Source organism: Marmota monax, unplaced genomic scaffold, assembly GCF_021218885.2.
Source record: "Marmota monax isolate L192 unplaced genomic scaffold, Marmota_monax_Labrador192_F-V1.1 WCK01_AAM20220418_F8-fsc00071, whole genome shotgun sequence".
NCBI classification, from domain to species: Eukaryota; Metazoa; Chordata; class Mammalia; order Rodentia; family Sciuridae; genus Marmota; species Marmota monax.
In genome coordinates, this window is record NW_026695217.1 from 3153447 (window position 1) to 3168123 (window position 14677).

Below are 14677 nucleotides of genomic sequence, written 5' to 3' on the forward strand. Positions count from 1 at the left end.
ACAGCAATGATACAGGGACAAGAGGGAGGAATTTGGAATGCTTTGGTGTCATAAGGTACTCATACCATCTATGACACGGTACAGTGGCATTGTGTTACTTCAGAGTGGACTTGATTAGTTGTAAATGTATTGCAAACTCTACAGCAACTACTAAAATCAAGAAAAGGAAAAAAAGAGAGAAGTATAACTGATTTGCTAAAAAAGGAGAATAAACAGAATCAACTAGTTGATTAAATATTCAGTTTTAACCACAGAAGGTAGAAAACAAGTGAAAGACAAGAATAGAAACACAAAACTAAGGCAACAAATAGCGAATACCATGCTAACACTAAGAGAGAGCAAGAATTCCCATAGTTAAAAAAAAATTTTTTTTTTCTTTGTATGGGGATTGAACCTAGGGACACTCAACCACTGAGCCTCATCCCCAGCCCAGGAGTTCCCATATTAATTTAAGATACAGGAGACTTCATAGCAAAAGAAGTTATCAGAGATAAAGAATGGCATTGCCCAATAATGAAGGGGTCAGTTCTCTGAGAAGACTTAACAATGCATTACCAGTAACAGAGCATCAAGACGAGGCTAAACTTGTAGAAGTTCAAGAAGAAACAGATAAATTCAGTATTATAGTTGGAGACTTTGACATCCCTCTTTCAGAACAGATTCAACAGGTAGAGAATGAGCAAGGCCACAGTTGAACTAAGAAATACTGTAAGTCATTTGGATGTAATGGACATTTGTAGACCACCCCATACAGCATAGCAGAATACACATTCTTCTCAAGTTCATATAAAACAGTCACCAAAATGGAGCACATGATGGGCCATAAAACACACCTTTACAAACTTAGATAAATGTAATCAAACAATGGTTACCTTCTGGCCATGTAGAAAACAGCAACAGATATTTAGCTGGAAAATCCCCCAATACTTGGAGATTTAGCAACACATTTTTAAATAACACATGGGTCAAAGAATAAATCTTAAAAGAAAATTTAAAATATTTGGAACTAAATAAAAATATTACTTTATCAACAAAAGTGGGAAGCAATGAAAGCAATGCTTAAAGGAAACCTGGATCATTAATTGCATATGTTAGCAAAGAAAGACGTAAAATAAAAAATCTATGCTTCCACCTGAGGAAAGTAGAAAGACATCCAAAATAAGCATAAGAAAGAAATAATGCAAATAGAGCAGAAATTCACAATATCAAAACAGGAAATCAATGGAGAAAACCAACAAAAACCAAATCTCATTTTTAAGAAAAGATAATAAAATCAATAGAATTCTAGTCAGGTTAACTGGAAAAAAATGGAGAACATAAATTATTAGCATCAGAAATACAGAGGAGATATAACTATAGACATCAAAAGGATAATAAAGGAATATTATGAGCCATTCTATGCCTACATGTTTGATAACCTAGATGAACTGAACCAATTCTGTAAAAATTAGGAATCTGCCCAAACTCACACTGGAAGAAATAGATGAACTGAACAAAACTTTATCTGTGAAAAAAATTGAATAAATAATTAATAGTTTTTCAAAGCAGCACCAGTCCCAGATGGATTCACTGGTGAATTCTGCCTAGCATTTAATGAAGAAATAACATAAATTCTCCCCAATATTTTTTAGAAAAAGCTAGAATCAAAAGGAATACCAACTCATTCTATGAGACCAACATTACCCTAATAACAAAACCAAACAAAAACATTATAAAAAGAGAAAACTGCAAATCAGTATCTCTCATGAACATAGAGAAATCCTTAACAAAATATTAGCAAACCAAATGTACATCTAACGATGTATAAAAAGAATGCACACCATGACCAAGTGGGATTTATACCAAGTATTCAGGGCTGATTGAGCATTTGAAAATGAATTAATGCCATGCATCAACTCAATAAGCTCAGATGAAAAATGACATGCCTCCATAAATACGGGCAGAAGAAGCACTAGACAAAGTCCAACATCCCTTCATGATAAAAAACCTCTCACTGAACTAGGAAGAGATGGGAGTTTCTTCAATTTGGTAAAGAATATCTACAAAAAATTCTACAACTAATATCATTGTTAATAATAAGAAACTAGAAATTTTTCTAAGATCAGAAACAAGGCAAGGATATTTCCTCTTCCTTCCTCTTTTCAATGTTGTACAGGAAGCCCTATCTAATACAATAAGACCAGAAAAAGAAATAAAAGGTCCACAGAAGATGCAGGAAGAGATACATTGTCTCTGTTCACAGATGCCATAGTCATCTATGTAGAAAATCCAAAAGAACAAATACCCTCCCCACAAAACAAAACTAAATGACAAAAACTAAAAATTCCAGTTACTAATAAGTCATTATATCATGGTTGCAGGATTTAAGTGTAATAAACAAAAGTCAGTTGTTTTTCTATATTAGCAATGGAGAAGTGAAATTTGAAATTAAAAAAATAGTATCATTCATATTAACATCTCCCCAAAGTGATGTGTAAATGTAACAAAATGTGTATAAGGTCCATATGAAAAAAACTACAAATTTCTGATGAAAGTTCCAAGAAGAACTAAATAAATGGAGAGATATTCTATGTTCACGGATAGGAAGACTCCATATTGTCAAGGTGAAAGTTCTTAACTTGATCTATAGATTTAGTGCAGTCAAAGTGAAAATTCCAGAAAGTAATTTTGTGTATATGGACAAACTGATTCCACATTTTATAGGGAGAGGAAAAGACCAAGAAAAGCCCACATAATATTGAAGGAGAAGAACAAAGTCAAAGTACAGACACTATCTGACCTCAAGACTTATTAAAAGTCACAAAAATAAAGACAATTTGTCTCAGTGAGAGAACAGGCAGATTGATCAATGCAACAGAATAGAGAACCCAGGAATAGATGCGTGTAAATACAGTTAACTGACCTTTGACAATGAAGCAAAAGTAATAAAAAGGAGTAATGATAGTCTTTTTCATAAACGGTGCTGGTTTGTGAAACAGGGCATTCACATAAAAAATGAATTTAGCTTCAAATCTCACATTCCTCACAAAAATTAATACAAAGTGGATCACAGACTTAATGGTAAAACGTAAAATTGTGACATTCCTAGAAGACAATGATGGAGCAAATGTAGATGATCTTGGGTTTTATGATGACTTTTAAATACAACATTTTCATCAAAGTAATCATCCATAGAAGAACGAATTGATAATCTGGAATCCATTTAAATAAACACTTCTTCTCAGTGAAAGATACTGTCAAGAGAATGAGAAAAAACAAGCCAATACAAAGAACTCTGAAAATGTAACAAATAGTAACACCAACAAATTGAGCAAAAGACATGAACAGATCTCTACCAAAGGAGAGACACAGATGGAAAATAAGCATATGATAAAACATGCTAAACACCATATATCACTAGGGAATTGCAAATATAAAACAACAACAAGATACCATCATACACCTATTAAAGTGGCAACAGTTCAAAACATTGAGAATAACAAATGCTGATGAGGATATGGAACAAGAGGAACTCTCACTTATTGCTGGTAGAAATGCAAAGATGTGAATGCCACTTTGGAAAGCTGTTTGGCAGTTTCTTACAAAACTAAACATATTCTTACCATACAACCCGGCGATCACACTACTTGATATTTACTCAAAGGAACTGCAAACTTATGTCCACATAAAAACCTACACATGGATATCTATAGCAGCTTTATTCATAATTGCCAAAACTTGAAAGCTACCAAGATGTCCTTCAGTAGGTAAATGGGTAAATAAACTGTGGCACATCCAGACAATGGAGTATCATTCACAGCTAAAAGAAAAGGAGCTATCAAGCCTTAAAAAGACATGGAGGAGCTTGAAGAAGCCAAACTAAAGAGGCTACATATTGTCAACTCTGTGATATTCTGGAAAAGGCAAAACTACAGAGATAGGAAAAGATCAGTGAGTGAGGGATGAACAGGCAAAGCACAGGATTTTTAGGGCAGTGTGAAAAATCCTCTGTATGATGTTACAATATGGTACATGTGATTACACATTTGTCCAAACTCATAGAAGGTACAACACCAAGAATGAACCCAAGTGCATCCTGGGAACTCTGGGTGATAATGGTGTGTCAGTGCAGATGCATCATTTGTAACAGATGAACCTGTCTGGAGGGGGATGTGGAACATGGGGGAGGTTGTGCACAAGTGGGATATTGTATATATTGAAAATCTCTGTACCTTCCTCTCAATTTTGGTGTGAACTTGAGACTGCTCTAAAATAAAATCTACTGAAGAAGCAAACAATAAAAACCTATATACATGAATATTCCTTAGTAAGGACTCCCTGTAAATATAAAGATGGAATGCTGTCTTCTTAGCTTGCAGACCAGGGGCAGGAAACACTGCTAGACTACCCTTTGTGAAGGAATCAGGATGGAATGGAGCCAGGTTCAGAGACATCACCTTCCTGAAACTAAGTGATGTCTATTAAGGATAGGACTTTATATGGCCATCACAAGTGTTTACAATCAGAGACGGGAAAGTTGGACAAAAAAGGCCAAAATGAACAAGACCTGGCATCCCCTGTAATTGTGGCTCTAAGGAGAGGAATTACAGGATTGCGTGTGGGTAATGTCCAAGTCGTTTCTGAATCCAATCCAAATCCCCCAGCACTACCAGAAAAACACTGCTTGTGAACCAACAGATTCAGTCACCCACCTCACAGTGAAGGATGCGACTCCGTGTCCCTTCCCTCCCAGAATCCTGTATTGTTGCTGGAGAAGGGCCAGAGAAAGACAGTGGAGATGGTCAAGGTGGGGAGGGGGCATTGGTGTAACAGCTCCTCTGTCAGGAGGAAAGCTGGTAGGGAGCCAAGGAAACCCAGGCCGCTAGAGGGCGTAGGTAGGGTGGGCTTGGGGCTGCCAGCCAGAGGCTGCGACAACTAGGATTTGGGGAGAGGGCTTGTGCCCAGGACACCTTGGGGATTTCAGAAGTATACTTAGGACAAAGGATCGCACAGTCTGTCCCACAGTCTCGGCAGTAGGAAGTAAACTTGGTTCATTCATTACTTCAGCATTAGCAAAGGCTGAAAATATAAAGAATTCTAAAAGACCATTGCATCCTTTTAAGTCTGGTAGTTTAATTTTAAGTTTTAAGATTAATCCCTTATATTTTTGAGTTTAGGCAAATGACCTCGTTTGACTTGCCGCCAGCAAGCCTGGTGACACTGAGACAGATGGTCAGAGGTCAAACCCATAGCCCTGCTTCGTAGATTCTCTTGAAGAAACCGGCCAGAGGTCTCAAGAAATAAGACTCTTCAACTTCGTGAGTGATCTGAATGTTTTGACTAATGTCTCATAAAGAACCTGGGATCCTGTGGGGTCTCCATGCAGGGCCATGCCTTTACTCTTTCTGCCCTTCATTTTCATCTGAATACCGTCAGCCTTGTCGACTGACAATATGTTCAGAGAACAGGGAAGTTTTGTTTTCATACCTTGGTGATTCCCTCAATGGAAACTTTGGGGCTTAATGTTTGTTTACCTAACTGTGGTGGATTTAATGTTTTCTCTCCCCGAGGTTTTCATTGCAATTCAGTCAATTATTATTATCTCACCTAAGTGGCACAATTTCTAGAAGAAATGCTTCGGAATAATGCTAGTTGTCTTTTTTTTGGGGGGGGGGAGTGCCAGGGATTGAACCCGGGACCTTGTGCATGTGAGGCAGGCATTCCACCAAGTGAACTACATCCTCAGCCCTAGGTGTCTTTTTGTATAGTTATTGAGCAGCTAATTAAACATTATGTGGTGTTCCCTTAAGTAATTTTTATGTTTTCACCTTGAGAAATGTCATTAAATATCCTCTCAGCTGGGCAGCACCAAGCTATCAGGAAGCTCTGTTCTTCCAGCCTATTCCATCATTGATGATGGGGTTGGTGTAGCTTGACTTTCTTTCAGTGGGCTCCTGCTCATTCCTAGGGACATCTTCTACATTTCTTACTGTTTACAACCATAGGCGTCACAGCCCTTTCTAGAATACAATGTTTTGCAGAAAAGCATAGCATAGTGTGCTGGACAGAGCGCACAGTCAAAAACGTGCTGATTTGGAGAGTTACATGCTACATTATCTTCCACTACCTGGTCAGCTCCGTGGCATGGTCCTCAGTTAGCAGATCCTTCCTCAGGGATGGGTTCTGTGTTTCCTTTCCTTCCCTTCATCCCTCTTTCCTCCCCTCCACTAACTCTGTGAAGGTCTTCCTATCTGCCTGAGGATAATGAAGACATGAAGACATAGTACTGGACAGTCACACCAAGAGAATGAGGAGCTACTGAAGAGTCTGCCATGTCAGTACCCTCTTTAATAATTAGTGCTATATTTTAGACATTTAGTGAAGATATTTACTAGGGATTAAGCATTGTTTTAAGGACTTTGTGATCATAGCTCATGAAATCCTTATCACAACCACTTATTATATCATTTTATGGATGAAAAAAAATGAAATACAAGGTTGGTGACTGATAGAGAATCCAACCCAGAGAGTCCTTGCTTTCAGCCCCTGTACTGTGCTTCCACAGAAGCAACTGAAGAAATGTCTCTAGAGCCGAAATCAGCATTCGATGCCCCTTCCAACAGAGAAAACAGGACCCAGGAAACACAGAGAGATAACAAACATGAATGGATTCAAGGATGCACAAAACATGTCCAGTCTCTCTTATGAAACATACAGGATTTCAGGTCAGGAAATACCTGCGATAATTAAACTCTGGTAATCAGGATGCTGCGATATTTGATCATACTCAAATCCGTCTTTTCTAGAAATTTCTCTGCTCACCCTGTAGATCAGAACTGGTAGCAGCCTTAAGCCTCAAGCACTTCTCAGACGCTGTGCTAGGTTGCAACTGGCTTCTGCACGGCCCTTGACAGGGTGACGATGGGTGCGACCTGCCACTTATTGGTCTGTCTCGTAATGTGGTGCTGTTCCACAACTTACTTCTCACAATGCCCTGTGTTTTCTTCCACCAAGCAGCCTGGAGTGGAATCCTGATCAAACCTCATGGGTATTCCTCAGGTATACACTTGCTTAGGGAAAAGAGCACCTGCCCTTGTCTGAGAACTTGGAAGTTCTGACAGCACTAGCTCATGCTGAACTGTACTTCTAAGGAGACCCCAGAACACATCTCTATTCATGTTACAAAGATAATACATGTTCATAAACTTTTTTTTGCAGCAGAATTTTTAAGATAATGTTTTGAAAACTGAATAATCCCTCCATCTGAGTAGAAACTTGAACATTTTCAAGGACAATCCTGTGCCTCTTTAAGAGCCAAATATATTAAATATAAAAAGAGAACCCAGAGATTCCCAAATAAGTACTTTTCAGAGCATGAGACCTAATTGTGCAAGGATGCAGTGCAAATATTCCTGAAGTGGGTAAACATTCACTCTTCAAACTACTGCTTCAGCAATAAGTACAAAAGTATTTAAGATTATTCATGTGGATGCCAAAGGAAAAAAATCATTGTTTGATATTTCAGCAATTCTCAAAAAGTGTTATGAATTTTATTTTTAAAACATTTACCTAAGAAGTACAATGAACTTTTGTTTTGACTAAGACTTCATTAGTTCAGATTAAAGACGCCATCAGATATGAAAATATGGAATGGCACTTGTTAAAGTTTTAATTCGATAGAACTTCCAAAAGGTCTGAATAGATACAAAAAAACATGTGATAGTCTTTTTGCTTTTTTGTTTTTTTCTGGTTCTTTATTCACCACTGAGCTTGATTTTCTCCCATGTCAGGAAGGACTCCCAAAGGATAGCACATGGAGATTTAAGGACAGTCTTTCCTCTTCTCTAAATTCTCCCTTCTCTGCATCTCAGAGCGGCTGTTGAGAAATGTCCGATGGTGACACAGACTGCCCTTTTCCTCTGTGAAGGGGAAAACTTCCTGATCATTTTATTAGTAGAAATATCTGACAAGGTAGGGGTCACATAAGCCTTGTTTCTGAATGGAGGGCCTTCCCCCAGACCTCTCACGACCGACACCACCCCGCTCCCAGGCTTAGCAGAGAGCTGATGAAAAGATGGGTTGGTTACTATTCGGAAGCACCATGCAGTCCCCTAGACTCTTCCCTTTACTTAATGGAACGTCTGTCATTGCTGATAAACAAAACGAAACAAAATAATTGTTTGATGAAAAGTATGTCATCTAAAGTCTCTGGCCTCAAACAAAATTTCATTTCGCACTGGTTCCTAAATTAAATTTTCCTTTTCTACATCCTGATTGTACAAATCTTTCTTTTCCGCACATTGAAAGGCTAATTGACAAAGCAGCATGGGAGCTGCTGGGTGTCCTGAGCACCTCATCCTTCTCTGAACGAACACACAGCCTAGGTATTTCTACTCGGGACATTTAAAGACGCCACAAGAGCCTGATTTATATCTAATTGACTCAGCCACCCCGAAAAAAAAGCAGTGGTAAAAGAGTAAAACACAGTGGAACCGGTATTATCTTGTCTAACCTCAAATTTCATCCAGACTTTAGATCTGATTTCAATGCTAGATTCATCCAACATCTCTAGGTCTGATCACTCACCAATTTGACAATGGTCTAGCAAGCTGGAGCAGACCGCCTTGCTTAAGACAGGGTCTCCTCCTCTTCCTTCCATTTTAACAAAGTCCTTATGCACCGAGGTACCAGGCAGAGGTTCGGGGAGGCTATGCTCATTACCCCAAGACTGGAGATGACCCTTTGCTTATTTTAACTACTGGTATTCATTCCATGTCCCTTGATTGGTGATTGATAGCTGAGTGAACACATGCAGGCGCCCCAGAACATAACACTGCTTGTGAAGTGAGGACTTCCTTTCTGAATGAAAAGACAGAGAAGAGAAGGTCTTTTGCTCCTTTCCTTCCATTCCTGTTTGGAATGTGGCTGTGATTCCTGGCAGGGCAGCAGGTGCTGGCAAGCACAAGGACAAAATTTCAAGGGCTGTGCTAAGGAGTAAGAGCTTGTGCTCCTGATGCCAGTGTTGAACAGCAATTCAAGACAGCCACTGTCTTCTCAAAGACCCCTTCTACTGAGATAAGCAAACACTTACTTAGGCTATTAGTCATAGGATAATTCTCTTACTTGCAGCTGAAAGCATTTATTATGATAAACGCTTAAATCAACATTTTAGAATAGAATGTACTATTTGACAGACAATGTAAAAAGCTTTTGTTTGCCCTGGTTACTTAAATGATGCTGAAAACACCTAACATCCAGATGTTCAGCAGAGAAAGAGATGCTCTTACAGATCACTAATCAATAAGCCTTTTCTAGATTGGGATGTTAAAAAAAATCATTGCCAGATGGGTCTATATTGCAGAATCCCTGAACATTTAAAATTTCAGTGTAAAATCTTTTTATCATACCACCAAGAATCTCAAAATATTTCCCTTAACTGGAAGTCTTCATCTCCATACACTGAATACACTATGCGAAGTTCTGAGCCAAGTGCTGGGCTCAGAAAGGACCAGGCCGCGTCCTTGCCTGAAGAAACCGACTAATTGTGCAGATGGAAAATGGAAATATGTTTGTAGAATGTTTCTCAACATAATGATGGATTTATGTTCTGATAAATCCAAGGTAAGTTAAAATAACATTAAGTAAAAAATGCATTTAATACATGTATGCATTTAAAAATGCATTTAATACCTTAGCAACACAGTATGCTGTAGATGGTTGGTTCTTTTCCCTGTGAGTGGGACTTTTGGGCCCCTGCCACTGCCCAGTATTTCAAAAGAGTACAGCAGATTTCTAGCCCAGGAAAAGAGCAAAATTCGACATTCAAAATTCAGAGTGAGGCTTCTACTGAATGTGCATCACTTTTGCACCACTGCCAAGTGCAAAAATCATAAGTGCAACCACAGCAAACCAGGGACTGTCGTCTGCATACGTTAAAATAGGATGCTGGGAGTAACTTCTGCCTTTAGAGTCTGGGAAAGACGTGAGACGGGATGGGGTGTCTGGCTGGGGCAGTGGGATGGGAGTGAGGGTTTGTCCAGATGAGAAGGAGCGCAAAGGCTTTCAAAGGAACAAGGGTATTTGTGAAGAGAGGGATCTTAGAAAGGCCTGGGCTGCCATGGAGAGGGAGAATTTCAGAGTAGGCAGGACACCAGCAGATGGGACCAGAACAGTTGACCAATTTCCTCAGATGCTCCAAGAAACCCCTAAGAATTTAGCCTTCAGGTGATGCAGAACACTAGTAGGTCTTTACACAGAAGGACATAGAATCAGATGAGAGTGTTTGCTCATTAACACCTCTGTACGATATAAATACAACGCACAACCATGTAAAAATTTAAATGATACAGAACATATAAAGGGAGGGTTTCTTTGCCTTTATATCTATTCTATCTCAGAAGTAATTCCTAATGATATTTGTTGTGTATTCTTTTGGAATTTTCTTTTTCTTGCACACTGTACCATTTATTTTTTCTCTCTCTTTTTTTGTCTGTTTCTGACTCTATCTTCTTTCTTTCTTTATTTTTGGTACTGGGGATTGAATCCAAAGGTGCTTAACCACTGAGCAATATCCCTAGCCTTTTTTAATATTTTACTTTTTTTGGGGGGTGGTGGTGTTGGGGATTAGAATCCAGGGTCTTGTGCATCATGCAAGACAAGCACTCTACCAACTGAGCTATATCTCAGCCCATCTGTCTCTATCTTCTTTTGTCTGTCTACATAATTATCTTTTTAGCAAAGACAGAACCACAAAAGGAAGAACGAGTAACCAAGGATGTTTGTAGAGTGTCCTGTTTGACCTGAGAATCTATTGTGCACACCTTTCCCTGCCTACTCCCAGGGCTTTACCACATTGCTTGCCACATTTGCAGAGCCATCTAGAACAGAGCCTGATAACCAGGAGCCTGTGGGCCAAGTCTGACACACTCCTGATTTGGGGGAAAGCTGTTTTGCTGGAGCACAGCCACACCCATTTGTCTGCATATGGTGGACGGCTGAACAAGAGGGATTGTGAGGGAAGGCCATGATCTGCAAAGCCTGCATAATGACTGGCCCTCTACAGAGCAAGCAGGCCCTGTAATATGGAGGCCCTAGGCTGAATGCCATCATTTCTGTGCAATGAATGGGACCAGAAAAATGAACTTGTCGATACATCTTTGTGTTTGCAAGCCAGTGTTTCTATGGAGGAGTTTGCTGGAAGTGGATTGCTATTATTAAGATATTTTTTTCTCTTTTCTTATTTTGTTTGTCTCTTTCTTTTTTCTTTTTGGTGCCAGGATAGAGAAGAATGCAGAGACTTCTATAGTCTCAGGGCACACAAATCAATCAGTCGGTGATTCTCATAATTTGGGCAGCAAGGAGAAAAGCCTAGTTGTGAGACTGGCAAGAGTCAAGAAAATTGAAGAGGTATTTGGGGTAGAGAAAAAAACAAAATAAAACAAAGCAGCAGACGAGTTTTCACGGAGGATCTTTCCAGCGTGGTGCTAAAGGTGACAAATCCGCTTGTCCTTGAGCATTTGTCACTTATTCTGTCTCTGAAGAGTCACAGTACATGCCAGGTGCACTTGTAGATGGAATGGTTCACCCTCAACCCTGACTCTTCTCATTCTGGAAGTGGGAATTCTTAAGGAACAATGGATTCGTTCTGCAGCATGTGAGAGGAGAGCCAGGAGAGGCTTCAGAACCGGCCTCCCACCTCTGTGCTCTGGGCACCAGGCCCCGGTGCACTCTTGGCCTGCAGCAACCATGGTGGGGACTAAGGACTGTTTGGTGGAGACCTGGTTCTAAGGGAGATGTAAAACTTCTTAGCAATCAGAAGGATAAACTACTTGCTTTTTACTTTAAATAGGAAATTCCTTTCTGGAACTAAAACACTTGAATTCCAGGTAATAGAACCTGAGCTTGTGTTAGTTTTTGAATGATCTATGGCGGGAGTGTAGCAATCCATGAATTGTGACTAAATGGACAGTTGACAACAGGAGACATTTGGGAGGCAATGTAGAGAGTGACGTGGTGGCTGAAGTCCAGGTGAAGGTGAGTGGTCAGAATGCTCTGGGGCTGAATGGCTGGATCATGTGCCCACCCAGGGGACAGTTCCAGCTGACAGGGGACACAAAGGAAGGATACTTAGACTGAATGTCACTTGCATAACAAGTTGAGGGGCAGCTTATGTGAGTATTTCAGTTGTGAAGGAAGGTTATGAGTCCTTACCAATGTTACCAATGTTGACTACTTTAACTTTAATAGTTCCTTAGAGCCTGTCATCAGCCTGTTGTCCCTCCACTTTCTGGGATACTGTGGGCCTTCCCTGATCACCCTGGCAGCTACCATGCATGGGTCCTTTCCCTCATCCCCCACAACTATGGCCTGTGTCCCTCAGGCAGGACCCTCAAGTCCTTGGGAGCAAGACGGCTGACGTGTGGACGCAGGCTCCTCGCTCTCTTCTGAGTCACCTCTTCCAGGGAAGGCACATGTGGTTTTTGCGGACATCCTTACACCACAAGTTAAGTCAGTTTTCACATTTCACTAAAATTAGTGAGCCTTTTCCCTGAAGAATTAAATGAGCCCTGTCACAAGCATGACATGTTAAGCTAAGGAGAGCAGAGGGCCTTAAAGTTACAGCCATCACCCAGGCCCACTCACTCACCTCAGAGCCCGTTTGGACACTGGCCACCACAAACTTGCATCCATTGAATTCAGGAGCAGGAACCCATGGAAAGGAAAGCAAATCAATCCCCCAATGCCACAGGTCAGCTGTTCTCTCCAAGTACCATGGAACTTTCCCCAGTGGGGTGTTTAACATGTATTCACATTGAACTTTGGTGAGTATCAAAGCAGGATGCTCTAAAGTCTAAAAAGCATTTGAAAATAGATGCAATAACATCACATTTAGTTTTATTCTTGTTTTTTTTTTTTTTTTAGATTTTTAAGAGGTAAAATGGTCCTGTAACAGACAGAATTGGGGAAAAAACCATCCAAGTGTAGCCTTGAGGCCCTGAAAGGAGTAGGTGGGCTATACCTGGAGGATTGTGGGCCCCAGAGGAGACAGCGGTGGGTCTGCTGAGAGACCTGAAAGAGCAGGGCCGCAGCAGCCACAAGGCACGCAGGATGTCATGGCCCCTTTCAGAATCCCGGGGCTTATGCAACCGTCCTACATGCTGGATAGGTCGGTCACCACATTACCAAAATTCACATCTGAAATCACAGAACGTCTTGGGGGCTCTCTTGGTGTAGGAAAACCAGCAACTTTGATACTGAAGTTCTTAAATAACTCCGGGGCCGGGTTTGACCTGCTAGGTCTCACATTACAATGGCATCAAGGCCTTCGCTGGGATTGTTGAGATCAGACCCAGGGAGATGCAGGACGGGGCAGATCAAAGCCTGGGGAGGCTGGCCACAGGAAGGTGGGCACAGGATGCAAAGTGCCTCAGGCCTTTCCCATGGCCGACCCTGCTCTCCACCCTGCCGCGGACAAGCAAGTGGGTCACAGTCCCCGCCATGTCCCCACACAGCCACTGAACTAAAGAAGAAATTCAAAACAGAGAGAACATATTTTGAAGAAAGAACTCACTGATGTTTCAGCCTGCCCGCATGGAGAAGTAGGGCAAAGAAGAGACTTGTAATATAGGGAGAGGTTAAATATGGAAAATGTCCTCAGCCCTCTCCATCTCCACAGGGGCCACCAGCACAGCATCTCAGGATTCCCACAAAGGAAGAAACGCATGAGGGAAAAAATTCCAAATTACTAAGAAATGTTGAGAATTAACATTCCTTTGCTCTGTTCCTTACAGCGCATTTTCTGACCTGCCTTTAAATTTTATGTAATTCCGCCTGCCATGTGTGTTTTTTTGTGTTATTTTTCCAGGTTGAGCTTTCTTTGGAGTTGAGACCTGTGCTGCTCCTCCTTGTTTCCTATATTCACTCCACCTCTCCCCAGCTCCGGTATCTGCCTGGTACACCATAGGCACCATGACAGATGGAGAATCCCACCCTATTCCGACTACTGTCAAGACTTTATTTTCAGTGTTTTTCCTCCCCAAAGCTCTACTTGTAAGCCACCAACTTGACAGAGTTCTATGCTCCAAAGTGATCACGAATCCTGAGATATACTTTAGCAGAGAAATTTTAAACTTCCCTATAGATCTGAAAAATTGGGCATACTCTATTCTTCTTTTGGAAAGTCACAAAGCATATTAACATATTAAAGACACTGAGAAGACCTGCAAGGAAGAGACCAGTTCAGCCCTGTGTAGCATAGTCTTTCCTATGATATTAAGTAAGAGCCCCCACCCCCCCGCCCCTTAAATATTATTGCCATAGTCTGGAATTAGCGTTCTTCAGACATTGCTACAGAATGTGGTTCAGGGACTTGAAACACCAGCCTCACCTGGGAGCTCCTGAGGATGCAGGAGCTCAGGTCCCACCCTGGCCCTGTTGAACCAGAGCCTGCCCTTTAATGAGATACTCAGGTGACATGTACAACAGTACATGAAACACACCACTGTATGGTAGTGGGAAGGTCTTTAGCTCTGGAATCAGGTAGATCTATAAATCCACTATAATATGAACTACCAATTTTGTGATCTTCTGCAAGAAAATAGCTCACATGGTCGTTATGAAGATTAAATAAGATAATACTGTGCCTAAACCCCCTGGCATATAATAAATACCAACTAAATCGTGGCCATTTGTATTGTGA

General features: G+C 40.7%; 1 protein-coding gene across 10 annotated transcripts in view; it reads right to left on the bottom strand.

Annotated features, from left to right (window-relative positions):
- Chrm3 (cholinergic receptor muscarinic 3) overlaps positions 1-14677 on the bottom strand; it is a 434005-nt gene that overhangs the window by 108581 nt on the left and 310747 nt on the right. The window lies entirely within an intron of this gene.